Source organism: Cervus elaphus, chromosome 8, assembly GCF_910594005.1.
Source record: "Cervus elaphus chromosome 8, mCerEla1.1, whole genome shotgun sequence".
In the NCBI taxonomy this organism is placed as follows: Eukaryota; Metazoa; Chordata; class Mammalia; order Artiodactyla; family Cervidae; genus Cervus; species Cervus elaphus.
This window is the reverse complement of record NC_057822.1, coordinates 38,435,445-38,463,341: the sequence shown is the minus strand read 5'-3', so window position 1 is coordinate 38,463,341 and position 27,897 is coordinate 38,435,445. Positions and strand designations below refer to the sequence as shown.

The 27,897-nt window shown below is 42.5% G+C and overlaps 1 long non-coding RNA gene across 3 annotated transcripts; it reads right to left on the bottom strand.

Moving 5' to 3' along the window:
* Positions 1 to 172: 172 nt before the first annotated feature.
* On the bottom strand, positions 173 to 27,892 carry LOC122698754. Of its 3 annotated transcripts, XR_006342409.1 has the most exons (7): positions 27,303 to 27,892; positions 19,398 to 19,611; positions 18,082 to 18,130; positions 11,092 to 11,205; positions 5,187 to 5,292; positions 3,627 to 3,817; positions 173 to 1,724 (listed from the first exon to the last, which is right to left on the bottom strand). It is a non-coding gene; the product is annotated as an uncharacterized LOC122698754 (long non-coding RNA). The 3 variants fall into 3 exon arrangements; XR_006342408.1 differs by lacking the exon at positions 27,303 to 27,892 and having other exon boundaries at positions 19,398 to 21,408; XR_006342410.1 differs by lacking the exons at positions 11,092 to 11,205; positions 27,303 to 27,892 and having other exon boundaries at positions 19,398 to 21,408.
* Between the last annotated feature and the right edge of the window lie 5 nt (positions 27,893 to 27,897).

The window sequence follows — 27,897 nt, the reverse complement described above, 5'->3', positions numbered from 1 at the left end:
CATTGAAGCATGGAAAAACATGAATGGATGTACTGAATGGCTACCAGCAGTTGTTTCTGAGAACTGGAATAGAGGGAAGTAAGAAGGACATAGGCTTCCCAGGTGGTGCTAGTGGTAAAGAACCCACCTGCCAATGCAGGAAACAAAGGAGATGCAGTTTCGATCCCTGGGTTGGGAAGATCCCCTGAAGGAGAGCAGGGCAATCCACTCTAGTACTTAATCACAGAGGAGCCTGGAGGGCTACAGTCCACAGGGTTACAAAGAGTCAGACATAACTGAAGCAACTTAGCACGCAAGAAGGTCATATGTATAATTTTCACTTTATGAACTTTTAATGTTCAAACTTGTTATAACCAACTTTATCGCTTTTGTACTTTTTTTAAAAGACTAAAAACTGCAGAAATCCTGCGATAATGTGTGTGTTGTTTTGAGGCTGCTTAGTTTGAGATGTGTGGCAATTGAAAACTAATACACATGAGTCATCACAAACCTGAGAATCACTGCTTACAAACCACCCAACAAACCTCAGGCAGACAACCACAAATCCCAAGACCCGAATAAAAGCAGAAATAAGTGCTGAGTAAGGAACTGATGCCAGGAACTCGTATCCAATCGGCCTGTGACTATGGCCCCCTACCCTCCCAAACATATAATTTCCATTACTTCTAAAACCCAACCCAATAAGCCCACAATCTAAGTTAAAAACAAACAAACATAAAATTGTGCCTGCCATGCAAATGCAGCTTTAAAGCAAGCTCATTTGCTGCCTAGACAGAAAAACCTAGAGCAGCCAGCTTCCAGAGTCAGTGTCAACAGCCTGGAGCACTAAAGAAATGAGAGGTATGCTAATCTAAGCAAGTGGGCTGACAGGATGCAGCCAGGTCCAGAGGGGAAGGGATACACTGGCTCAGCCACACAAGCCAGCTGATAGATGGACCAACACAGAAAATAACAGGGACATGACACTCTCAGGGTTGAAATGGTGCCGGCAACTGGAGCACTGACAGGGGAAAGAAAATCAGGACCAGCAGGACTGATGCCGGCAGATCCAGAGCAGAGGCAGGAGACACCAGGAACAGAACACGGGGGGGACCAGCAAGAGCCAGTGTGAGGCTGCGAGGCAGCAATTGATGAGAGCCAAGACCTGGGATTCCAGGCGGGGATACTGAAGCAGAAATCCAGGGATATGAGGAGTAAGAGCTACATATGCATACTTACTACATACTAAGTGCTTTAAACTCACAGTGCACTTAATTCTTCCAAATTTCTTGTGAAGGAGAACTTTTTAACCATCTCCATTTTTTAAAAGAAGAAATTAACGTTGATAGGAGATACTGGTTTGCTCAGTCACATGCTAGTATATTGGTCAGCTTGGGCTATTGTAATAGAATACCACAGATCAGGTGATGTAAAGAACAGAAATTTGTTTTCTCAGCCTTCTGGAATTTCAAAGTCCAAGATCAAGGTGCTGGCAAGGTTGGTTTCTAGTGAAGTCTCTTTTCCTGGTTCGCAGATGGTTGCCTTCTGCTGTGTCCTCACATGGCCTTTAATTTGGTACACATGTAGAGAGAGAGATCTCTGATTTATCCTCCTCTTCTTATGAAGACACCAGTCCTGATGGGTAAGGGACCCACCCTATGACTTCATTTAACCTTAATTACCTTCTTAGAGGCCCTTATCTCTAAATATAGTCACATTGGGCTTTCGGGCTACAACATGTGAATCTGGAGGAGACAGAATGGGTAGGGGAGTGGGGAAAAGACACAGATCAGTGCAAAAGAGCTAATTAGTAGTAAATACAGACAGTGTGACTTCAGAGCCTAATACTCTTTTTGGATATTTATATATTATTGAGGTGTAACTTAAAAGATTATAGTTCAACGAGTCTTGAATAAATGCATATACATTCAAATAACCCACAGTCCTAGCAAGAACTATACAGTAGATCTTAACCTTGAGACTCCCTCTACCAGACTATCTGATGACAGGAGGTGATGCTACTGGTAGATTTCACGGCAGCCCGGAGTCATCTCTGGCACTGAATACACAAGGTCCATGAGCAGCAAGACTGGATCATGAACTCCCTTCTACACACACCCACATCCGCATGGGGCTCCCTGCCTGGCCAGTCCTCACCCTCTGCTGCTCTGGATTCCAGCAGACTGACCCTCCCTCTCTGTGTAAGGCACTGCCCCTGGCATCTTCTCTGTGGTTCCAGCTTCTACCAAATAGTCCCACAGTGGTTTCCACCAGATGACCCTTGTGCCTCCTCTACTTTGATAAAGAAGCACTTCCTCCCTGCTGAGTTCCAGTTCAGAAGAATCAGCGGCTTCCTGCTGTTGCTAGCCTCTGAGTCATCCCGCCACCCATTGCTTGGCTTCTCCGCTCTTCCATCTCCTATACCAACAGTTACCTGCATTGTATTTCGCAGATTCAGACACTCAGCATGGTTTCTCTTCTCCTGGTTATGCTTTTATAGTACACTGCTACGGCCCCTCAGAAACTGGGGCAGTTCTAGGCTTTGGATGGCGCCCATGCACAGACGCCGGAAGATGGAGGACTCATCAGCAGAGATTTCTCCAAGAGAATACCAGAGATTATGCTTTTGTTCTTGACAGTTGACAACTTGCTGGTCTATCTTGTTAGCAAATTAGCACTTTCCTCCAATTCATTTGTTGCCCGTGGCTCACCTGTTTTTCAGGTGGACCTGTGCAAGCTGTCGAAACTAGAGATGCTTTTATCACATGGTTCTTTAGCTACTGTCATGACACTATGCTACTAATTGGACTTGTCAAACTGCCACATATTTTCCCCAAAAAAGTACATGTCTCTATGAAGTGGTTGGGGAGAAAATACTGACTTTGGAGTGCAAAATTGGATACTCCAACACTGAGAAACCTTCAACAGCCTGTGGGTATCCCCTTGGATCCTGCCAACCAGCTGGGGTGGGGTGGGGGAGAAACCTTTGCAGAGGTTTAAAAGAGGCACAATGCCTGGTCCGCTCTAGTTCCAATTTACGTCAAGCTGTAACTAACTGTAAAATCCATATTGAGTAGATTCCCAGGACTACCACAGAAGGAACCCCATCTCTAGTTTGGCTGCAAAACTAAGTCTTGGCTTCCAAGAGAGGGAACACCAGGAGGCAGACTGCACCCACTGGCTCACCGCCCTGTATCTGGGGACTTCTCCAGAGATGCAATACTTCCGAGTCTCCTTTCCTCAGCTCCCACCTCCTAAGTGACAGGCTGTTGGCGTGTCCTGATTGCAGGAGTAGAAGCCCCGCTGTCTAGGGGGGAGAGAAACCAGACAGCGCCCACTTCTCCTTCACTCTCTACGTGATAGATCACTTCAGCTGGAAGAAGTGTCGCGAAAGGAGCTGGAAGCTAGTGGGAGAAATGTAACCCAAAAAAAGAAAGGAAGGAAGAAAGAATCCTTTAGTCACAGAGCTTTTCACCCTAACCACAGAACAGGCTCTTGCTTTCTGTGGGAATAATAAAATCCCAGGCCCGCACTATACTAGCTCCTCAAACAAGAAGCAGCTCCCTAGACTGTAACTCCTCAGGGCTTCTGGGTTGGATTTGGTTTTCACTGGGTAAAAGAATACAGTAAAAGGAAAGACTGCGTACCCTTAAGAAAATCAAAGGAGTAAATAAGCTTGCTGTTCACACAAGGAAAATGCAGGCTGCAGGCAGCTCTGCCCATTGGTGGATTCTGCACCTGGTGAACAGACAGCGTTGTGTCTGCCCCAGCTGGACTTTCCCCACAGTGGACCGGCAGCTTCAGAGGTCCAGCAGACTGCCAGGGACATCTCTCCCACCTGGGAAAACAGAGTGGAAAGGAAGGGCTGAAAGAGATAACTTCATTCCAAAGGAAAAGCACAACAGCTAAAAGTTATTATAAGAGAAGGATCTCACAGCAGGTGGCAGGAGCTATTTTAAGGGTAGAGAAATATTCTTGGTGGAGAAGCGTTTAGGAAAAAAGCACAAATAGTGCATGAATATCATATCAGAGGAAGAAAAATGTTCTCTCCAAAATAAAGAGCAGGTATGGTATTAGCTGTTTTCACATCACATAAGCCCAGTGCATGCCACCTCAGCCTTTCCTCATCTCACCTGGCTCCTGCCTTTGACAACCCTTTCCTCCAAAGGCAGCCAGACTCAGAATTCTCTGAGAAGAGTGTTCCTCTAAATTATTCATAGGACAGTTCTACCAGCTTCCTATCCTCCCCTTCCAAGAAGTATCTGCTATGTAATAATCCAGTGAAAATGAACAATGCTTGGAACAAATAATGAATCACTCCTTGTAAAATTTCAGGAACTTGTAGATATTTCATGCAGGGAGGAATGTCTCTTACCCACATCCTAAATGGTACCACATTAAAAATATGTTATAAACTTGACCTTTTTTAGGGCATGAGATCCTGTTTTATGGGAATGAGAACATTATTTTTTAAATACTGATTTTCAAAAGTTGAGATCACTACTTTCAATTAAAATCTAAAGCAGACCAGAAAAATATTTATGATGTTATTTCCAACTTGTCTTCTCTTCCTCGTATGTGAACTTTGTTATCAGTAAAGATATGGGAAAGTGTCTTCAATAACAACAACAAAAAAAAACTTTCTAAAATCCTATTTAATCTTGTTGTATTTCTTTTCTACTAGTGCACTTTTGGAAGTGTTTTACCCGTATGATACTCTAGTCCTGGTAGGGATAAAACACAATTGACAAGTCTATGTCCATATTTACAACTGTTAGGGATTCCTACTATAATATTGACACTCTCAGTTCTCACTACAGTAGACTACTGCCAGGGACAGACACAATAACCCCCCTCAATTGCATGCTTTTTCAATGTGACCCTGCTACTCCTTCCATCAGCGAGAGTGAAAGCATTAGTCACTCAGTCGTGTCCGACTCTTTGGGACCCCATGGACTGTAGCCCACCAGGCTCCTCTGTCCATGGAATTCTCCAGGCAAGAATACTTCCATCAGTGAGTGGAGTCCATTTCCTCTCCCCTTGAACCTGGGTTGCCTTTGTGACTTTCTTGACTCACAGAACTGGGGAGGTGTGAGTTCCAGGCACCCTTGTGGAGCCCCAAGCCTCCATGTAAGGAAGCCCAGGCTGTCCTGCTAGACAAGTCTCCTAGAGGAAGGAGCCCCAAGGTGCCCAGCCGACAGCCATACCAGACATGTGAGTGGGACCATGCTGCATCTCCAGCCGAGCCATGACCAGCCCACACACGTAGAGCAGATGCATATCTTTTCCACTGAGTCTGCTCAGATTGCAGGTCTAGAATCATAAGCAAATTACTGCTTTAAGCCACTGTGTTTTGGGGTACTTTGTTACCTAGCAGTAGATAACCAAACTACTGACCTTACACAAAATGACTAAATTGTGTACAGCTACCCAGATTTGGTACATCAAAGATGAAATACTTAACCTCAGAAAGCATCATCTGTCTAAATATAAAAATGTAAATGATCGAAGTTCAAATTATGCTCCAAATCAGAGACCACGTCCCCCATACCCCTGCTTCCCTGCTATGGCAGCAGCCCTCAAAGTGTGGTCCTGGAGGAGCAGTATCAGCAGCACATGAGAACTTGTTAGAAATGCAGATTCTTGACCTTCTATTGAGACAGAAACTCTGAGAATGGGGCCCAGAAATCTATATTTCAATAAGCCTTGCAGGTGAGTCTGATGCATGCTGAAGTGTGAGAACCACTGTTCTATAGCAATAACACTTCTGATGTTTAACTGGTATACCTGGCCACCTGGATAAAAACCAGGTTAGGTGGCTAGGTAAGGCTACGGCTAAGTTCTGACAAACAAAAAGTAAGCAGAAATGGGAAAAGGGGTGTTCTCTTCTCTCATTCACCTTCATGCTGGCTGGAATTCAGATATGATGGGTGGAGCCCTGGAAGCTGTCTTTGATCATGAGATGATCCTGGGAAAGGAATCCATGTACAGCAGAGCAATAAGATAGAAGGAGCCCAGGCCCCTGATATTATGGAGATGCCACATTCCCTGACTTCCTGAATATGAGGAATTCCTATTTTCAGTTCTGTTTTTAAAGTTTTCTGCCCCTCACAATTAAATCCTAACTAATATATCATTCTAAATAGTACCCCTTCCCTTCGCCAGCTGAAATATTCTTTAATATAAGAATATTTTATTTTCTTCACTTGTCACAAGCTATTCTTTAGGTTGTTTCTATTTTCATTTGCCTATTAACTGTCTCCCTATTTGACTGGAAGCTCATGGGGGCAGTTTTATTCATCATTAAATCCCCAGCATCCAACACGTTTACCCTTCAAACAAGGACTTGGAGAATATTTACTGAATCAAATGGACAGATGAAAGGAGAGATGTGGGAAAGCCACATTTTTTCCTGAGATCTTTAAGCACTGATAAAATGATCAAGCCTTAAATAAATCTTTTTACATCCAGTAAAACTGTCTCCCTACAACATCTTATCTGTTCCACAATGTAATATAAACATGAAGCAATAATAGTAACTAACACTTTTATACATCTTGTGTGAAAGCCACTCAGTCATGTCTGGCTCTTTCTGACCCCAAGGACTATAGCCTCCAAGGCTCCTCTGTCCATGGAATTCTCCAGGTCAGAATACTGGAGTGGGCAGCCATTCTCTTCTCCAGGGAATCTTCCCAACCCAGGGATTGGACCCAGGTCTAACACATTGCAGGCAGATTCTTTCCCATCTGAGCCACCAGGGCAGCCCAAGAATACTGGGGTGGGTAGCCTATGCCTTCTCCAGCAGGTCTTCCTGACCCAGGAAGCAACCGGGGTCTCCTGCATTATACCATAACAAGTCTCAAAGGAGGCACATGCTGTAATGTACCTCATCACTATTCCTTAAACCTGCCAAAATCATCAAAAACAGGCAAGTCTGTGAAACCGTCACAGGGAACTTAAGAAGACATGACCAGAAAATGTAACCTAGTATTCTGGATAGAATTATGGGAACAGAAAAGGGCATTAGGTAGAGACGAAGGAAATCCGAATAAATTAAAGACTTTAGCTATTAATAATATGTCAATATTGGTTTAGTAATTGTAACAAATGTACCACACTAATACAAGATATTAATAGTAGGGAAACTGGGCATGGGATGAGGGAAGGGAATGGGATGTAGGTATATATTCTCTGTACTATCTGCTCACTCCTGTAAATCTAAAACTGTTCTAAGAAAATGAAGTCTACTTTTTAAAAAAGACATATATTAATTCTCATGAAAACTGAGATGGGAACCATGATGAGCCCTATTTTACATATAAAAGAGTACCTTAAGTTCAGTTTCCCCAAGTCTTTGAGACTTAGAATATACGTCTCTTCTGCACCAAAATGTATTTGATTCATTTAAATAATGTGTATTGATTACTGTCTGCCAGTCACAGACTGAGCTTAGGCAATTCTATGAAGAGAGGCACAATTAGGAAGGCAGAAAGAGCTTTGTATCTACCTACTGAAATTAAGGGCACGAGCAAACATTTTATTAATAAAGTGTGCACAATTCTAAGATGTATTTTACATGGTGACAGCACATACACTCCTTCAATAGCTAGAAACAACTGAGCTTGACATCTAATTATCAAGAATAATTATTTAAATATGAAGCCACCAGGTGGCATAAATTTTTAAGAACACATAAGTCATGTATCAGAAGTTACAAGGCTGTTTAAGAATGAATTTGTATCTTATCCCAGCTACTAAAATCAGGAAAGCGCTATCTCTGAGGACAATCCCCAGTCTATACTGAAAGGATACCTCAAAGGCGAAAACTTCCTGTGTTGTTGCATTCTTTTCTGAAGATATTCAGTGTAAACTTCCTTCACTGTTATTTTGGCTGGTACAACCTTAACATTTTCATTATTGATTACTCCACTGATCAAAACAAAGGTTTGGCACCTTGGCTGATCAAGCGGAAATTCCTGGCCCATGCCAGTCTGACCATGAAATGTTATACATGCTCACTATAACGTGGTACACTAAGACAAAAATAAGCTTTTTTTTTTTTTTCAAAGTGTATTACCTCTGGGGCTTCTTGACTTTCATACCTGGAACTGTAATCAACAGGTAGACTCCAATCTAAATATCCACCTGAAACAATACCCAAGGGAGCACTTTGTGCCCATAACTTCACTGCTTCTTGTGATTCCTTTAGCTGCCTCACTGTATTTAGCTTCTTAAAAGTTCAGCTGAGGCATTAGGTCCCTCACAAAGTTTTAGCCTGCTCAGTGTGGGCCATGGCACCTTGTACAGACCTCAGTCATAGTATTTACCACAATTCAGTGTATTTTAACAAGTAATTAATGAATGAAGATGAGGTACCATTCTGGTCATCTGGGAAAAATCAGTGAACAAATCAAAGATGCCTACCCTTGTGAGGAAAAATATACAATAAACAAACTATAATAAGTAAATTTTATAGTATGTTATAATGATAAGTGCTATGGAAAAGTAAAGGCTTTCCCTGGTGGCTCTGTGGTAAAAGAATCCACCTGCCAATGCAGATGTGGGTTCAATCCTTGGTCTAGGAAGATCCCCTACAGAAGAAAATGGCAACCCACTCTAGTATTTTTGCCTGGGAAATCCCAGGGACAGAGGAGCCTGGTGGACTGTAGTCCATGGGATTGCAAAAGAGCTGGACACGACTTAGCAACTGACCAAAAAAAACATATGGAAAAAGAAAACACGGAGTGGGTTAAGAGGGCTGGAATGGACTAGGGTACAGAAAAAGGTTCAAGTTATAGTACTTGAACTATATATAAGATATATATATATCTTCTTCTGTGAGAACGGGATTTGAGCAAAGACTTGAAGGAGGTGAGGGAATTAACTCACTTCCTTCAAGTCTTTGCAGATCCCAGAAGAAGAGGCTTCCGGATAGTGAAAAGAACAAGAGCAAACAGCCTCACACAGGAATATGCTTGGTAGTTTGAGAAGAAGCTTGGAGGCCAGTGAGTCTGGAGTAAAATGCCTCAGAAGGGAATAGGAGGGGAAGAGAGAGGTAAAGCAGGGAGCATCAGTGATGGCAGCTTGTGGGCCATTACAAACACTGGCTTTTATTCTGTGTGAAATGGGGAACTGTTCATGGGTTTTGAGTAGTGGAGAGACATGATCTTACTTCTGCAAGATTCACTCAGGTCATTATGTAGAGAATAAAATTGTAGCGGGGCCAAGACAGAAGCAGAAAAACCTGTTAGGAGGTAATTATGAGAGAGGAGGCTGCCTCAGGCAAGAGAAGTAGCATAAAGTGGGCCAGATTTTGGATTTAGCATCACGGGGGAAGGACATGGGGTGTAATCCTTGTGTTAGTCGCTCAGTCATGTCTGACTCTTTGCTGCTCCACAGACTGTAGCCTGCCAGGCTCCTCTGTCCATGGAATTCTCCACTCAAGAATACTGGAGTGGGTTGCCATTTCCTTCTCCAGGGGATCTTCCCAACCCAGGGATTGAACCTGGGTCTCCTGCACTGCAGACAGATTCTTTACCCTCTGACCGCCAGGGAAGCCCCGATAACAAACAGGAGAGCCAAAGACGTCTCTAGGGATTTTGTCCTGAGCAACTGCTTCGATGGAGGTATCATGAACCAACATGGGAAGATCATGGAAGAGGCAGGTTAGGATGTGAAGAGCAGGAATTCATGAAAGAACATGAATTTAGTTGTTGTCTGAAAATGTTCTGTTGACACTTTCTGGTAAGATGGAATAAATACAAGGAGAGTGGGTGTCAGCCGTCTGAAAGAAAATCTGGGATTCAGCTGGGCAGCACATTTTAGAAGTGCTCCATTTCAAATTCCCAACACTTGATATCAGAGACAACATTGTGAGGAAAAACACAGAAATCAATGTCTTTGAATCTAAAAATGATTGTGAAGAATTAGACTCTGAACATGAAAAAAACCTAAAAATACCTCAAATGATTTATCTACATTTACCTCTTTATACATGACTTGAGAATAAAATATGATTTTAAAATTCCACTAGATGGGACTAAATTTTCAAAAAATAGAAAATAACTTCAGTGGTAAGAAATCACCATTTAATAGTTTAATGGGCAATGCTTTTCTTAGTGACACAAAAAAATATTTTTAAATTGGATACGAGATAATAATGATTAAAAATAACTAATACTTACAGCCACAATGAGCCAGGGACAGTGCTAAGTGCTATACATGGAATTTATATATACATGGAATCTCACAACAATCCTATGAAGTAGTAACCAATTTCCCTCCTTTTAAGAGAATGCCCAAATAGTGAAGAAAACTTATGTGCCTTTTGTATGTCCCATACAATCTTTGTGCTTTGCTACTTTTTCCCCTTGGAATAAAATCATCAGCCTCCTATAATTTCTCACCTTTAAGAATTTTAAGAAGGAAATCTTTAGCATGAGTCTTAGATGCCTGCTGCATTTATTATCCCAAGTCCAGCTGCTCCCTCTGCTACACATAGACTTCTAATTCCAGTCTTTTGTGTGGGTTCGGGGTTTTGTTTGGTTCCCTTTTTCAAATAAAAAAATAGGCATGGGGGACTTCCCTGGTGGTCCAGTGGTTGGGACTCCGTAGTCCCAATGCAGGGAGTTCCAAAGTGAAAGTCACTCAGTCATGTCCATCTCTTGTGACCCCATGGACATACAGTCCATGGAATTCTCCAGGCCAGAATGCTTGAGTGGGTAGCCTTTCCCTCCTCCAGGGGATCTTCCCAACCCAGGAATCGAACCCAGGTCTCCCGTACTGTGGGTAGATTCTTTACCAGCTGAGCCACAAGGGAAGCCCAAGAACACTGGAGTGGGTAGCCGATCCCTTCTTCAGCGGATCTTCCCAATCCAGGAATTGAAACAGGGTCTCCTGCGTTGCAGGCGGGTTCTTTAGGAACTGAGCTATGAGGGAAGTTCCCTGGTCAGGGAATTGGATCTCAAGTGCGACAACTAAAGATCCCATGTGCCACAACTGGGACCTAACACAGCCAAATAAACAAATAAATTTTTAAAAAGAGAAAAGCACAGAAGGAGGTGCAGGGCTCAAGGGATGAGTAACACGTTGCCCCTGCCTTGAGGCACTTACAGTCTAATGGGTGAGACAGCGCAGGAACGGGTAATCTACTCCCTCCCACATGCCAGGTGCTTTGCGTCTGCGTGCAGCAAGCTCTGACAGCGCAGAGACAGCTTAGGGCAGACCCTAATGGAAAGAAAAAGTGGGTGTTTTCTCAACTCCTTCAGCTTCACGCTGGATTACGGGTCATTCCGGTAAACATTCCTGGGCTGCAGTGAGCCACTCAGGGGCTGTTTTGATTATAGTTCTTTCATACCTTGTATCACGTAGGCCACAAGAGCATACACTGTTTGTTTAATATTGGACTAAAGATGACAGACTAGGTTCTATGGAAGTCCTGAAAATGATTCAGTTCCAAACTTCCCAGAAAAAAAAAAAAAAGAAACTCTGACACACAATTACAAAAGCATGATACTGGCTGGGCTCAAAAACCACAGTTACAAAAACTATTTAGCAATGTACTGTAGAATAGATGTTAACTGACATTTACAGAGTATTAGTCAATAATATATTAAACAGTAACATTTACAGATTAATTACATGAACCTACACAAGGTACTTGTACTGGGGTTAGGGGGTGGGGGAAAAAAAGGACAATCCTTGGAAAAGGATCAATCTGGTTAGGGAGACTCTGTGAACCTAGAATAAAAACCAGGGTTATAAACACACCAAATTCTAGTAAATTCAATCCCATTTTACTGATGTTTGTAACCCTCATTCATAGTTTGAGACATGTGCACTAAGGGACCTCTTTTTTTAACAGCATCTCAGAACTGTGACAATATCTGCTCAAACCAATGGATTAAGAGGAAATGAAGTTTTTTTCCTGATCTGCAACTACAAGGCCCTAATGGTATAAAATCTGCTTGTGCAGGGGAGGGATGGGCAAGAATGTCCTCTAAGTTCAGCTAGCAAGAAGATATTTCCTAGAAGAAGCAACACTGTTGTTAATGCAATATACAGAAACCTATACCAAATCACTGTCATTTTTGACAGGTCCCTTAGGGGAAAAAAAAAAGTGTGTCAAATACTAAAATATAAGATTTTAGCTGACAGGACTAGATTCCTTGCTAAAAGCTGTCTACACAGAAGCAACACTGGCAATCATGACACTGAAAATTTTTAAGGGTTCTTATTCTCATCTGCAGCCTTGGGATGTGTACAGACGAAAAGATGTATTCTCTCCTTCCCCATCATTCTTACAAACTCAAGCAAGTAACTTCATCTAAATTCCTTGTAGAGGGAAGGGGTAAAAGCCTAGGTGGGAGGAACTTTTGAAAATAGTGTCTCTTCCCCACTCCATCTTTTGATGTTACTGATGGAAACAGTCTATGTGTGAAAAAGAGAAAACCTGAGAACCACTCATCTGAAATATCTGAACACACAACCAGATACCTTGATACAGATAGTTTCAGGAGATACAGTAACTGCTACCATTAAGCTCACCTCCAGTAGCATTCCACTCTACAGAGACGGGATGCCTCCTAGGGTGTGGATTAAGCCTCTGTACCCTGTACCTGGGTTTAGGTAGCAACAATTCCTGTGAGGGCGTGAGTCAGCTGTGTTGCTTTCCAGTGTCACCAAGACTACATACTTGACTAAACCACAACTAACACAGAGATCAGAAAAGTTTTATCAAGATGCATGTGAACATCAGCATGAAGACTGATGCAATTAATGACCACTTCACTCTTTTTATTCATATATTGAAAGAAATGTTAACTCTTCTAGAGAAGAAATGTGCTCTGATACTTCTGAAGTACATCCTATGATAAATTATATTTCACTTCAGCACAGTAAAGCATCAGTTTTTAAGCCCCAGAAGACATTTTGTGTGGATGCTTTGCTTTCTTTGAATAAGCATTAGGGAGCAAAGGCATAAAACCTAAAGGGAAAGGAGTTAAGAATCCAGTAAGACAGTTAAAAAGGTAAGAGAAACCTATCTTTTTGGACTGATGTTGAAGCTGAAATTCCAATACTTTGGCCACCTGATGTGAAGAGCTGACTCATTTGAAAAGACCCTGATGCTGGGAAAGATTGAGGGCAGGAGGAGAAGGGGATGACAGAGGATGAGATGGTTGGATGGCATCACCGATTCAATGGACATAAGTTTGAGTGGACTCCGGGAGTTGGTGATGGACAGCGAGGCCTGGAGTGCTGAGGTCCATGGGGTCGCAGAGTCGGACACGACTGAGCGATTGAATTGAACTGAAGTGAATGCCGTAGATATTTGACTGCTAACACTAGTAAGAGAGTAGTGTAGCCAAAAATGCAGTATTTGGACAGGACTGCAAAAAAGAAAGCTCTTATCCTTAGAAAGTCAAATGTTTCCACCTTCCCAGGGTTACTAATGCTGTTTTCCCACAGCTTCTTGGAAAATATCGCTGTTTTCTCTGGGCTCTTTCCAGGCGCTTTATTGAGAGAGTAAAATGGAGGAAGAGGAAAATACCGTAAACAACCTCACTATGGAAGGTTCTACTTCTGTTCTTTCTGTATAAAATTCTCATATGTGTAATTGCGGAGGAAGAAGGATGATCAGAAAATACGGCATTGGTCATTTGCTGATTGTTCTAGCACAATAATTCTCAAATATATTCATTCTTTAGTCTAAATCAGAGCTTCTAAAACATTCTGTGGTAAAGGACCAAATTTTAAAATTTCCATCTACTGCAAGCTTTTATAAATTACAGTAGAAATGAGTTACTAGAAAAGTAAATTTTTAAAAATATACAAAATATAAGCCCCCAAATTTTGTATTAGTGATTTCAACGGGCATAAAATAACTCTGTCAAATCGCTATTAAAGTTTATAAAAGCTTATTCTCAGCTTCTGTACTTACCTTGTGGCAAATGGATAACAAACTATTCTGAACTACAGTCTGAAAAGAATTGTCCTAACCACACACATATCCACAAACATGGGACACATATACATCACAGAAGCACACACAAACGCATCAAAGATAAATTTCTATCCATTTTAAAAATAATTTAAATATATAGAAAATAATTGTTTTACATATTTCTTTAAAATCCACTTTATACCAAAAAAGTTGATGAGAAAGCGGCAGTCTCCTACCCCACCTCCCCCCTTCAGCACCTGCCCAAAGTGGCAGCTGACTAACAATCACACCTGTCAGGGGAGCGGTCATTGCCAGCCTCCCTTCCCCCAGCCTGACTTTCCTCCTGGGGCTCTCTTCTTTTCACAGCTGCTGACCTGGGTATTCCCTCTGCCTCTCTTCTGCGCAGGGGTACCCTTTGAGAAAAACTATAATACTGTTCAAAATATTTGTGGCTCCTGCCTTGGGGTTGATTACACTCACCCCATTGATGTCAGGCTTGGTTACGAGATGTGATGTCCCATCCGATGGGAGGATTTTCCATCTCTGCCTTGTTAAACTCAGAAGTGACCGTGTGACTTGATTTGGCCAATGACATGTGACATTCCAAGGTGGAAACTTAAGAGAGAGTTCTATCATCTCTTTTCCCTCTGCCACAAGTCTGGCAATTTCACAGGTAAAGGATGCTCCACCAGCCTGAGTCCAATTATGATGATGAAAAGGAGCAGAACTACACAATGGACACACTGGGTGAAAAGAAATAACCCTACATTGTAAACCACTGAGAGTTTGGTACTGTTTGTGACTGCATCATAGCCTGAGTTGATGAATATATCTGTATTTCCTAGATCTCCTTTGTTGGCTTTATGCTCTAAATTTGGCAATTTATCTTCCAGTAGCTTCCTGAGAAAGTGTCTATAACAGGCAAAGACCTAATATGTCTGAAAATAATAGAATACTGAATTTGAAATAATTTTTCTCTCAGAATCAGAAAGCATTGAGACATTGTCTTCTAGTTTCCAATGATGCTGTTGAGAAGACCACTGTTGTTTTTTCTAGTCCTTTGTGTGTATCTTCACCTGCTCCCAGAGGCTTTTAATGGCTGTTCTAAAATTTCGTGGTCATGTGCTTTGTTATGGGCCTTTTTCAAGACATTTCAGTATCTCTTTCAATCTTAATGCTCATGTTTTTCAAATCTAGGACAGAATCTTCAATATTCTCTTAAAATCATCTTTTTTTAAAATAAAAATGTTAGTTTCATCAAAGTTAAACATGCTCAAAGTTTGCAGAGTCAACAACTTTCTCACTGAATATTTACTGTTCCCCAGGGACAGCCACTCTGTTTTTTTTTTTTTTTTAGCTAGTTCTTTGGTATTGACCTCCATATCTCTACACACGTATTTAATTGTGGTAACATGATATTTCTGTTTCAGGCATTATTTATTTTCATTATGGAAATGAGGATTTATTCTCCTCCTTCTCTGCACAGCCACAACATACATGCTGCTTTCACTATATATCATAACTTTAATTAGATTAATCATGAGTATTTACATTATTCAGTTCAGTTCAGTTCAGTCCCTCAGCTGTGTCCAACTCTTTGTGACCCCATGAATCGCAGCATGCCAGGCCTCCCTGTCCATCACCAACTCATGGAATTTACTCAAACTCATGTCCATCGAGTTGGTGACACCATCCAGCCATCTCATCCTCTGTCGTCCCCTTCTCCTCCTGCCCCCAATCCCTCCCAGCATCAGGGTCTTTTCCAATGAGTCAACTCTTCACATGAGGTGGCCAAAGTACTGGAGTTTCAGCTTCAGCATCAGTCCTTCCAATAAACACCCAGGACTGATCTCCTTTAGGATGGACTGGTTGGATCTTCTTGCAGTCCAAGGGACTCTCAAGAGTCTTCTCCAACACTACAGTTCAAAAGCATCAATTTTTCAGCACTCAGCTTTCTCCACAGTCCAACTCACATCCATAGATGACCACTGGAAAAACCATAGCCTTGACTAGATGGACCTTTGTTCGCAAAGTAATGTCTCTGCTTTTTAATATGCTATGTAGGTTGGTCATAACTTTCCTTCCAAGGAATAAGCGTCTTTTAATTTCATGGCTGCAATCACCATCTGCAGTGATTTTGGAGCCCCCAAAAATAAAGTCTGACACTGTTTCCACTGTCTCCCCATCTACTTCCCATGAAGTGATGGGACCAGATGCCATGATCTTAGTTTTCTGAATATTGAGCTTTAAGCCAACTTTTTTACATTACTGGGACCTTGTATTCCAGTTAGATTTGAGTCATGTAATAACTATGATTACTTTTCCTCTCCTACCAAACTTTTTTGTTTTCCCTGGAGTTAATAACTGCATTGTTCTTTTCACTTACTTAGTTTCCTAAGCATATATTGCCAATTCAAAACTCTCTACCACTCATTTAAATTCTCACTCTGACATTTTTAGATGTCAGACTTTCTGGTAGGTTGGTAAGTTGGTTGGATAGTTTGTTGGTTTCTCTCTTTCAGGATGGACAATTCCCTTAAATTCTCTGGAGTACTCCCAAATGGAGATCCTTTCTCCTCATTTCTCAAGAAAGAAGGATTGAATATACTTTAGTTAGCAGTTTGTTAGCTGGGTTTATAACTTTAAAATATTTGGACAAATGTTCCATAGGCCTCTTTTTATTCTCTTTTCCCAGGCTCTACAAATGGCATAAAGAAGACACGGCCACTAATCCCCGAACTCTGGGTTCCTGTCGGGCAAATTTGCTTCCTTCTCATCAATACCCCTTCTGCAGGCTTAGGTATCAGCTTCTCCACCTCTAAGTCAGTTACCCTTCCTCCATCCATCCTATCTTCTAAGTATGTGCTGAATTCTCTCAACTGCTGTTGTCAGCTTTTCTGTTCCTTTTGTCCTTGAGGGGTTGTAGAAGTATCCTATTGCTGCTGTGACAAATTATCACAAACTAAATGTCTTCAAACAACACAGGTTTATTATCTTAAAATGCTGGAGGTCGGAAGTCCGTAATCAGTCTCAGATGGCTAAAATCAAGGTGTTGGAAGGTGGCATCCCGTTAGGAAACTGTGAGGGAGAATCTGTTTCTTTGCCATTTCAAGTTCCTACAGGGTGTCTGCATTTGTTGGCTAGTGACCTCATCGTCTATGCTCAAAGCCAGCTGCTGAGCCTCTTCCATTCTCTCTCTCTAACTCTCCTGCCTCCTTCTTTCCCTTATAAAAAGCTTTGTGATTACATTGAAAGAGAAAGTGTTGGTCACTCAGTCGTGTCCAACTCTTTGCGACCCCATGGACTATAGCCCGCCAGGCTCCTCTGTCCATGGAATTCTTCAGGCAAAAATACTGGAGTGGGCAGCCATTTCCTTCTCTAGGGGATCTTCCTGACCCAGGGGTTGAACTCAGGTCTCCTGCATTGCAGGAGGATTCTTTATCATCTGATCCACCCTGGAAGCCCTCAGGGGTTACACTGGGCCCACTCAAACAATCTAAGATAATCACCATATCTCAAAATTCTTAACTTAATCACATCTGCAAAGTCCTTTTTTTTCAAATAAGACAATCACAGGTCCCAGGAATTAAGACAGGAGTATTTATGAAGGGACTACTATTCTGTCTGTCGTAAAAGTTTACACTTTTCTTACTCCTTTAGTGTGGAGTGTCAGAAATGAGCAAAGCAAAGAGTATGTGTTCAATCACCTTGTTTGATCAGGAGCCCAAATAGTATGCGTACTGTTTCCAATCCCTGGGATTCTTCTCAAATCTTTTTTCAAATAGATAAAAATAACAGATAGGAATAATAATAGAAATAACCAAATATCATTGAAGCCTTTAATCTATACATGAGATTAGAACAGCCTTCAGAAATTTTTCATGAATCATGAGTGTCACTGTTTGGAAGAGAATCTGGCAGAGTAGAAATGGGAAGAAAATGAATAAAAGTGGAAAACAGAACAAATGAGTGGGGAAAAAATTTTTTTGAAGGAGGTGCTTACAAGATTATGAAATATGCTTGACACTCAGTAATATGGGTGCTAACCACAGACTAACAGACAAGAATCAAAGATGAGAACAGAAAGGTCACATATGAAAAAAAGAAAGCTAAATTTAGAATTGGAATTTCTAAATTCAAACCCCAATTCTCAAACTTACAGTCTGATCTTCTGCAAGTCAATCAGGTGTCTTGGTTGTACAGCTGAAGCTGAAATCCAAAAAAGTTATATCAATTTAAATTAACAGACATATATGAAAGACTTCAGGGAGCCATCCATCACATTGCAGTTGGATGTTAGTTGAATCTAAAGCAGAAATTGGCACGAATTGAAAACTATCATTATGGCAAAGCAATGATAACATAAGAACCCAACAGCTGGAAGGCAGACTAAAAGAAAATTTTCTTTCCTATTTCTAAAACAATGGACTTAAAAAAAGAAATAAAGAAAAAGATGGACTAGTCTAGCCATAAGAAAATTCACCTTAATGCATGGGTATCATTGCAGATATTCTATAGAAATACCACTTTTACTCATTATTTTTTTTACTGAACTCCTTCAATGTGCCAAACACCATGCTAGGTATAAAGTATATACCTGTGAATAAGGCAGATGCAATCACTGCCCTCACAGAGGTTACAGTCTAGCAAGGAACCAGACAGTTAAACAAAAAATGGCAAGTAAGTGTGATAGGTGATTTAATGGGAACCAAAACATGGAATTCAGGTAGTGAAATCAGACTAGGGTGCAAGTCTGAGGTAGGGGGTTAAGCACCATGCTCAGAGTTCATGACATACCCTTCAGAGCTCAGCTACACAGCAGGAATGAGCAAAGCAAAGATGAAAGGGGACGGTTAGGCAGAGGGTGCCAGGGAGCCTACTCCTTCACCTAGGAAGGCTGACAAGGTATTTTGGAAGTTTTTTAGCCTAATTCTTGTGTCATGTATGAAATGGTGACAGGACCGATACGAGAGGAAAGTGCTTGTATTACTATGATGCTATCGGAATGATAGACTCACACTCATGGAATAATAATTACTTTGCTTTCTTCTCAAAGTAAATTCCCTCCCCTACTTCTCATCCTACAACCAGGCAGGGGAGAACAGCGGCTCTGGAATCAGGTTGCCAGCTTGGGTTCACATTCTCACTCTTGCCACTTGCTAGCTCTAAGACCTTGGAGACGCTATTTTCTTCATCCCTTCATGCTTCAGCTTACTTATGTACAAAATGCTCCTAATGTTACAATTTTCCTCATTAAGTTATTATGAGGATTAGGTTAGTTAATAAGTCAAAAGTGTTTAAAACAGTGCCCGGCACAAAGTAAGAACTTATCTTCACTTATTGCTGCTACCAGTTTTATTTGCCAACCACTGGCCTTTTGTAATTTCCAGGAGGATAAGAGGTCAGTTGATTTTGTTTACATGGCATTGCTTTCAGTCACAAGGAAGACAAGAATGCAGCAGGACTACTAGCTTACCAACTGGTCCTCAAAATAGAAATAAGAAGCAACCAGAATCTTGCTGATCAGTTCTTCAGTTCTGACTCTGAACGTGGGAAGATCAGAAAGCTTCAAAGAGGTCTTCATCTCTTTCAGGTTATATAGAACTAAGACAGAGATGGCAGGGAGTGTGACCATGCTGAAATCAGGTCCCACAAGAAGGCAGTACTTTGGTGGATTCCTATGATTCAGGCTGTAATACAGAAACAATATTTATAGATGCATTTAGAGATTATCAAGCTAAGGGAGACCTGTTTATGCAAACCAATGCCAGGAGATTAAGTCCAGAATTTCAACTGCATCCACTCATCAAACATTTGAGTGCCAGCTACGTATAAAATACTGTTCTAAATGTTAAGAATATAGCAATCAAAAAAAGAGACAAAAGTCCCTGCAAACGTATTAAATGAGCTAAGTATATGTCATGCCAGAAAGTGACAGGTGCCATGGAGAATAATAAAGTATCAAAAGGAGACAGAGAGAGCAAAAGAGCAAAGAGGGAGGTGGGGTGTGGGGTGAACAATTTTCATCAGGGTAATAAGGGAAGGCCTCACGGAAATGGGGATGTTTAAGCAAAGACCTGAGGAGGTGAGAAGGACATGGAAACGTCTCAAAGGAGCATCCTGACCAGAAAGAACAGCAAATTTGAGTCCCTGAGGAGAGTGTGTCCAAACTGCTGAGTAATAGCAAGGTGGTCAATGGGCCTGAGCAGTGAAAGGTAGTGGGAAAAGAGCAGGAAGTGGATCAGAAAGGAAATGGGGTCTTGTAGGCCTAACTGTAAGAATCACAGCCTTTTCTGAGCAACGTGGGAGCTACTAGATAGCTTTGAACAGAATCATAGCTTAAAAGGATCACCCTGGCTGCTGGGCTGAGAAGAGAATGAAGGCTAATGGAGGTAACAGCAGCTTGGACCAAGGTGGTATCAGTGGAGATGGGAGAATTAGTCACATATTTTCAAGAGACAGCAGTAGGATTTGATGACAGATTGGATGTGGGGTGTAAAAGAGTTGCTGAGTTGGCCTCAGCAGTGGAAATGATGGAGTTGCCATGGACTGAGACAGAGAAAGTTGTAAGTATAGGAGGTTTTTGAGCAGAGGAGAGATCAGGAGTTTAGTTTTAGATATAATAAAATGGAGAGGTCTATTAAACATCCAAGGCTTCCCTGGTAGCTCAGCTGGTAAAGAATCCACCTGCAATGCAGGAGATCCCAGTTTGATTCCTGGGTCAGGAAGATCCACTGGAGAGAGGATAGGCTACCTATTCCAGCATTCTGGCCTGGAGAATTCCATGGACTGTATAGACAGCCCATGGGGTTGCAAAGAGTCAGACATGACTGAGCGACTCTCACTTTTCAGAGGTCTATTAAATATCCTAGGATACACAAGGCCTAATCTGAGCCTAGGGAGTTGTGAGCATATTTATAATATCTGATGCCGTAAGACTGAATGAGGTACTGAGGGAAAGAGCATGAAACAGAAGAGGTGCAACGTCAGAGACCCGGGACACTCCAACAGTAAGAGGTCAGTGAGCAAAAGAGATTGAGAACAATGACTAGCAGTGGATTATGAATATCAGGAGGATAAAGTGCCCTGTAACACTGAAGAAACAAGTGTAACAAGTGAAGCTACATGGGGGTTGTGATCAACTGTGTCAAACGTTGTTGACAAGTCAAATGAAAAGACTGAGAACAGGCCATTGGATTAAGTAACATGGAGAGCAGTTTTGGTGGAATTCTGGGGGCAAGAGTTAGTTGGAGTGGATTTAACAGAAAATGTGAGAAAGGAATGGGGATGGTAAATGCAGAACTCTTTCAGGGATATTCATTGTAAAGAGGCAAAAAAAAGGGGGGCCGGGGACAGTAGCTAGAGGAGAAAGTAGAAATAGAGAGTTTTGTTGTTGTTATTGTTGAAGATTAATTTTAAGAAGCAAAATATTAATTTACATTGTTTTTCAGTTGCTAAGCCAAGTCTGACTTTTTGTGACCTCATAAACTGCAGCATGCCAGGCTTCTCTGTCCATCACTATCTCCCTGACTTTCTTCAAACTCATGCCCATTGAGTCAGTGATGCCATCCAACCGTCTCATCCTCTGTTACCCTCTTCTCCACTTGCCCTCAATTTTTCCCAGCATCAGGGTCTTTATCAATGAATGAGTCAGCTCTTGGAATTAGGTGGCCAAAGTACTGGAGCTTCAGCTTCAGCATCAGTCCTTCCAATCTACCATATCTAACTTATGCAGGGCACTATAACTAGTAAACGGAACACAAATAGATGTAACTGATCAGTGCTTTCTCCTCTCTGTTGGAAAACTATTGGGAAAGTCCAATTAAAGTCATAAGACTAATTCATGGGCACAGACAATAGCTCCACCTTACACTGTTTCCAATTATGAACTGCTAAGTAGATCAGATGCTTTAATCAGCTGAGCAGGGTACCTCTCCTGTGACCAGTGCTGGAGAAACTCTAACCATTCATTCATTCCTTCATTCAAGAAACATTACTGAGGGCCTATTATATGCCAATTACTAGGGATACAAGTCCAGCAAAACATAACATTGCCTTTAGGAAGTTCATGGTTCAATAAAGGATACAGACAAGCAAGGAAATCAAACCAGTCAATCCTGAAGGAAATTAACTCTGAATAGTCATTGGAAGGATTGATGCTGAAGCTCCAATACTTTGGCACCTGATTCCAAGAGTCAACTCACAGGAAAAGATCCTGATGCCTGGAAAGACTGAAGGCCAAAGGAGAAGAGGTGGCAGAGGATAAGATGGTTAGATATGTAATGTTAGATGTTTAGATATGTTAGAACCATTTAGTGACTGAACCCCAAGCAAATAAACAGTTCTCATATAATGGTAAAAGAGGTATGTGTACATACGAGACAAAATTTGAATTAAAATAGTTAACAGCTTAGTATGGGGACATCTAGGTCATTTCTTTTTTCTGTTATAGATGGGCTTCCCTGGTGGCTCACAAATCCACCTACCAATGCAGGAGACATGGGTTCAATCTCTGGGTCAGGAAGATCTTCTGGAGAAGGCAATGGCAACTCACTCCAGTATTCTTGCCTGGGAAATTCCATGGACAGAGGAGCCTGGAGGACTGTAGTTCAAATGGCCACAAAAGAGTCAGACTAAACCACAACAATGGTTCAAGTGTTTGAGATACATCAGTGAACAAAACAAAGCGACTCCTATTTAGAATGTGCATATTAGCAGGGGAACCAGTAAACAATGAACATAAAAGGTAGTAAAACACACAGTATATCTGAAGATAATGACTGCTATAGGGAAAATTAGGGGCGGCTGAGGTAGGTGTCAAATTGCAATTTTAAATAGTATGAGCAAGGCCTCAGTGAGAAAGTGAAGGAGGTGAAGGAGTCAGCTATCTTCAAATTTGGAAAAAACATTTTAAGTACTGAAACAGACCCAAGGTGCTAAGGTAGAAGCGTAGCTGGTGTGTGGCAGTGGGAGAAGCAGGGAAACTTCTTAAGAAGCAATTGCAGTAATCCAGGCAAGAGATGAAGGTATTGCAGATCCACGTCACCTGCACCTGCAGAGGAGGTAGCAGTCAGTTTTTGGATGTATTTTGAAGGTACAGCAATAGAATTACCTACAAGAATAGATGTGGAATAAGAGAGAAAAGAAGGTGTTAAGAATCATCCCAAGATTTCTAATCTCAGCAACTAAGATGGAAAATGCTGCAGGTGCAGATGTGATGGGGGAAATCAGCTCAGTGTTGGACAGATTGAGCTTGAGATGTCTATTAGACACCTCTATAGGACCTAGAATCCTCTTGGCCTTCTTGCTTGTGGGACAATTTGCAACTTATTTTGTCCCTATTGCCATGGCCACCCAACCTCAGGCAGTAACCACCCAATAGTGCTTTGCCTCATGCTCACGCCACACATCTCACACAAAGGTCTGCCTGGTGCCCACACAAAACCTAAGTGTGCACATGTTCCAGAGGAGGGTAGTGTTAGCATCTTCTGACTGAATCTTAACCTTCTCTCCTGACTCCCTTCTTTTTGCTACCCTCATTTCCCCAGGACTGTAATCCCTAGTAAGATAAGAGCACAGAAGCCTCTATTTCTGGGAGAACCAAGGCTAAGACAAATGCTAAGACAACAGTGAAGGCATGAATGGATAGCTGTTTAAATGAGTCTGGAGTTTGGGAGAGTGATTTGGGGAAAAGATATAATTTTGAGAGTTAATCAGCATGGGCATTGTATTTACAATCACAAGGCAGGATGAGGGCATAAAGGAGTGAACAAAAAAGATAAATAACAGATGTTGGAGAAGTTGAAGATTTTATTCTAGTATCTTTGAAAGCAGTATCTTTGAGAGCAGAAACAACCTTTTCTTCATGGCTATAGCTCCAGTTTTGTAGTACAGGGCACAAAGTAGGTGCTCAACAGGTATTTTTAGAATAAACAAAATAGGTCACCATGGCCCTTGGGTTAGGTAGAAAAACTAAGTCACGAGAGATGATGAACTAAAACAGGCAGGGTTCATGGAACTTGAGTTCACAGTGAGGGTAAAAATTAGGTTCAACAGCGGAAGCAACAGAGTAAAATAACAGGAAAAGGAAGTGGTGGTTAGAAAAAAAGTGCTCAGATACCACTTTCTCCTTGAAGCCTTTTACAATCATCTCATGAGACCTTTCCCCTTTTCCATCTCATCTACTTTATACTAAGTCCACTTGCACCCATGTACTCTTCTTTCACCTTCCCAACATTAACCCTGTTTTCCAATTGAAAAATTAAGTAAAAAACAGGGGTAGCTTTTAAGTCCCAGAGATAAAAATGAATGCTAAAGTTGGATGATTCTAGTTCATTTCTATGGTTTATGGATATGCAAATACATGAAATTAGAAGACTACATTTCAAATCTGAAGCATATCCAAAGTGTTTAGCAAAATAACCTGCATTTGAATGACTGGATGACTGAATGAATAAGTGAATTAATGAGGTCAGGTAAGAACAGAGGTCAGGGGAGCCAACATCAAGGACAAAATATGACTAAATGACTGTTGGAGGCTCACTGATCTGACCATAGGGCAAAGATGGATCAGGCAAGTGGGCCTGCAGTTAAAAAGCACCGAGGAAGCTAGCAAAGCAACTAAGACATGAAGAGGTAGGGCCTAAGTGAGCTCACAGTGCAAACAGAAAAGGAGAATGTAGAGAAATTTTAAAATTAAAAATTACCATATTTGGTGAGTGCTAAGTATAGGCTATGAGTAACTCTTTATGATCCCATGGACTGTAGCCTGCCAGGCTTCTCTGTCCTTGGGCTTCTCCAGGCAAGAATACTGGAGTGGGTTGCCATTCCTTTCTCCAAGGGATCTTCTGGACCCAGGGATTGAACCCAGGTCTCCTGCATTGCAGGCAGATACTTTACCATCTGAGCCACCTGGGAATTCCCAAATAATTCCAATATTCTGGTATCATGTATAGGACCAGGGTAAGAAGAGCAAGGAGATAAGCTACATTTTGAAAGTGTATTTGACACAAAGATGAGATATATAAATAAATCTAATAATGGGAAACATTTTAACTGACACTTGTTACATGTCATTGTGCCAAGCACAACTTTCCATGAATGATCTCATTTAATTATCATAAGAACACTATGATGTAGTAGCTACTATCATCTTCACTTCACAGATGGAAAAACTGAGGTGCACAAGGGAAGACCATGCCCAAAGTCACACAGCTGAACCAGGGTTTGAACCCTAAAACATTTAGAAATTTTGCCATGACCACAGAGATATTATTTGTTCAATAAATAACGAACACCACTGCATTGTGCTGAGGATGGGAGGAGAGAAATTCTGGTGGTAAACAAGGCGCACTTGGTCACTACCTGCACAGACTTATAAGAACAGTAAACAAATAATTCCAAGAATCATGAATCAGGAAAGTGCTAAGTTACAGTTAGGTAGGAGAAGTGGGTGACAGCAAAGAATTTCAAGGAAAGGGAATAGCATGTATAAATACCTTGAGGTGAGAACCTACAGTAGAGAACAAGAGAAAAGAGCCTTGAAAAATAAAAGACTAACATGGCTGGAGTGCAGATAGCTAGAGAACTCACTGGGGAGGCTGAGAACACAAGCCTGGATAACAGAGGGCCTGGCCTTTATGATAAGGACTCAGATTGTGTTCAGTAAACAAAGGGAAGGACTTAAGGAATTCAATCAGGGTAGCAACTTGATCAGATTTGTATTTGTTAAAAATTACTCTGGCTGGAGGGAGGGGCAGCACAGAAGAGTAGAAAAAAAAAAAAAAAAATTACTCTGGCTGCAGTATGGCAAATGGATTGGAAGGAGCCAAGACTAGTTTTGTAGGACCTAGCTGGCAGTTACTGCAGAACTTCCAGCAAGAGGTGAAGTTAGCTTCCATTGGGATGGAAAAGTGGTCATTAAGAACAGAGAGAAGCCACAAATCCTATTTTTTCAAGGCAGGTCTAGGGGATTCTGATGTGTGTTGGAGGTGTCTTAGGTTTCTGAACTGAGTAGATGGATAGCATTTCCTTTACTGAACCAAGGGCTATATAGGAAGAGGGGTTTGGCACACCCAAGTCATCCAGATGAAAGTGTAGCAAAGGCACTTGGAAATATGAATCTAGAGTTCAAGAGCAAGATCTAGGCTTGAGCTTTGAGCTGGAGTCTTTGGCGTATGGTATCTGAAAGGAACAGAAGAGGATGAGACCACCTAGGAAAGCGCATAGCTGGGACTCCAGAAGCGGGTGAAGCTCAACAGGATTCCAGTATTTAACAGTTGGCTAAAGAAGGAGAAGCGGGTTGTTAAAGAACAATCAGAGAGTTAAGAGGAAAACAAGAGCGGAAGACAAGAGCATATGTGGATAAGGGTGTGGGCAATAGTGTAAGATGCCAGAACAAGGTCTTGTAAGCAGAGGCCTGAAGCCTGTCTGTGACAATTCAGAGCTGCTCCAGGTGCGTGGTAAGAACAGAAACTAGACTAGAGAGGGCTGAGGGGTGAGTCATGAGAGAATGTCTACGTGGTAAGAAATGGAGAGGGACTTAAAGACAGAAATCTAGACGTGAGAGACTTGATGGTGGTTTAGTTCCTAAGTCGCAACCTACTCTTTTGACCCCATGGACTGTAGCCTGCCGGGTTTCTGTCCATGGGATTATCCAGGCAAGAGTACTGGAGCGGGCTGCCATTTCCTTTTCCAGAGGAGACAGACTTAAGGCTGTTCAAATACTAGACAGAAACTCCGGTAGCGGAAGAAAGTTGAAAATAACGGAAGGAAAGGAGGTTATTCTTCAGCCGAAAGAGAAAGCAGGAGGACATCTACAGTACTAGGCTAGAGCACGGGACGAGGGAACTCTTTCAACAGGAAGTCAGTATGAGGCGGAGCTGACTTGGACCCTCTCCGCTTCATAAGACACAATTGCGGTTAAGTGTGCCTGCTAAGTTGCTTCACTCGAGTCCGACTCTTTGCAAGCCCATGGACTCGTTGCCCACCAGGCTCCTCTATCCATGGGATTCTCCAGGCAAGAATATTGGAGTGGGTTGCCATTTCCTTCTTCAGAGCTTTAAGCGACTGAAAGTGAATTACAACAGACCTGAAAGCCCGGGAGAGAGCACTGCCGAGTTAAATAAAACGGATAATGATAAAGTCAGCATTGACTCTCGGGTGACCTCTGAGGGGGCAAGACCAGCTGCTTCCAGGCAACGGATGTCGCACTGAGGGTTCGGATGGGGAAGTAGATGAAGAAAAGGGGGCAGCGGCTGCAGTAGAAACCTGGCTGTGAAAAAGAAAGCAATACAGGATGGTTCCCCCACCCCCACCCCCCAAAAGGCGGGCAGGTAGGGGGCGATTAGGGGAAGACATTTCTAAAGTGCAAAAAAGCAACCTCGGTCAGGGCAGGGCAGGGCTCGGAGGCCCAAGGTGTGCCCCACGGATCTGGCCGTCCTCGCTGCCCGGCTAAACTCCGCCAGCTACCCGGAGTCCCAAGGCCTCCGTCCCCCGAAATTGAATGGTCCCACCGGCGGCCGCCAGGTTTCTCTGCGAATTCTCGGAGCGAAGCCTCCCGGCCTGCCCAAAAAGGCGGAAAACCCTTCCCACAGTGGCCCACGACGCCCCCCCCGGGCCGCGCCGGCGCCGCGCCGAGGCCTAGCGTCCCAGCGTCCCGCCCAGGCCTCGGGAAACCGCAGAGCTGCAGCAAGCCTTCCTCCCCGGCTCCGCCGGGCTTCCGCGCTCAGCCGGGGCCCCGACCCGGTGGCGCGTCTTTCTGGTCCCGGCAGCTTTTGAAAGTTCCCGGGGCGGGCGGCGCTCTGGGGCCCAGGCCCGTGACGCTGCAGCCGCCCTAGAGCCCGCCGCTTACAGCCGCAAGGGCAGCCCGCACCGGGGGTTTCCATCGAACCGTCCACACCCCTCGGGAATTCCCCACCACGCCACACACAAACCCCAATTCTTCCTGCAAATTTCCGCGCCGGTTTTAAACCGTC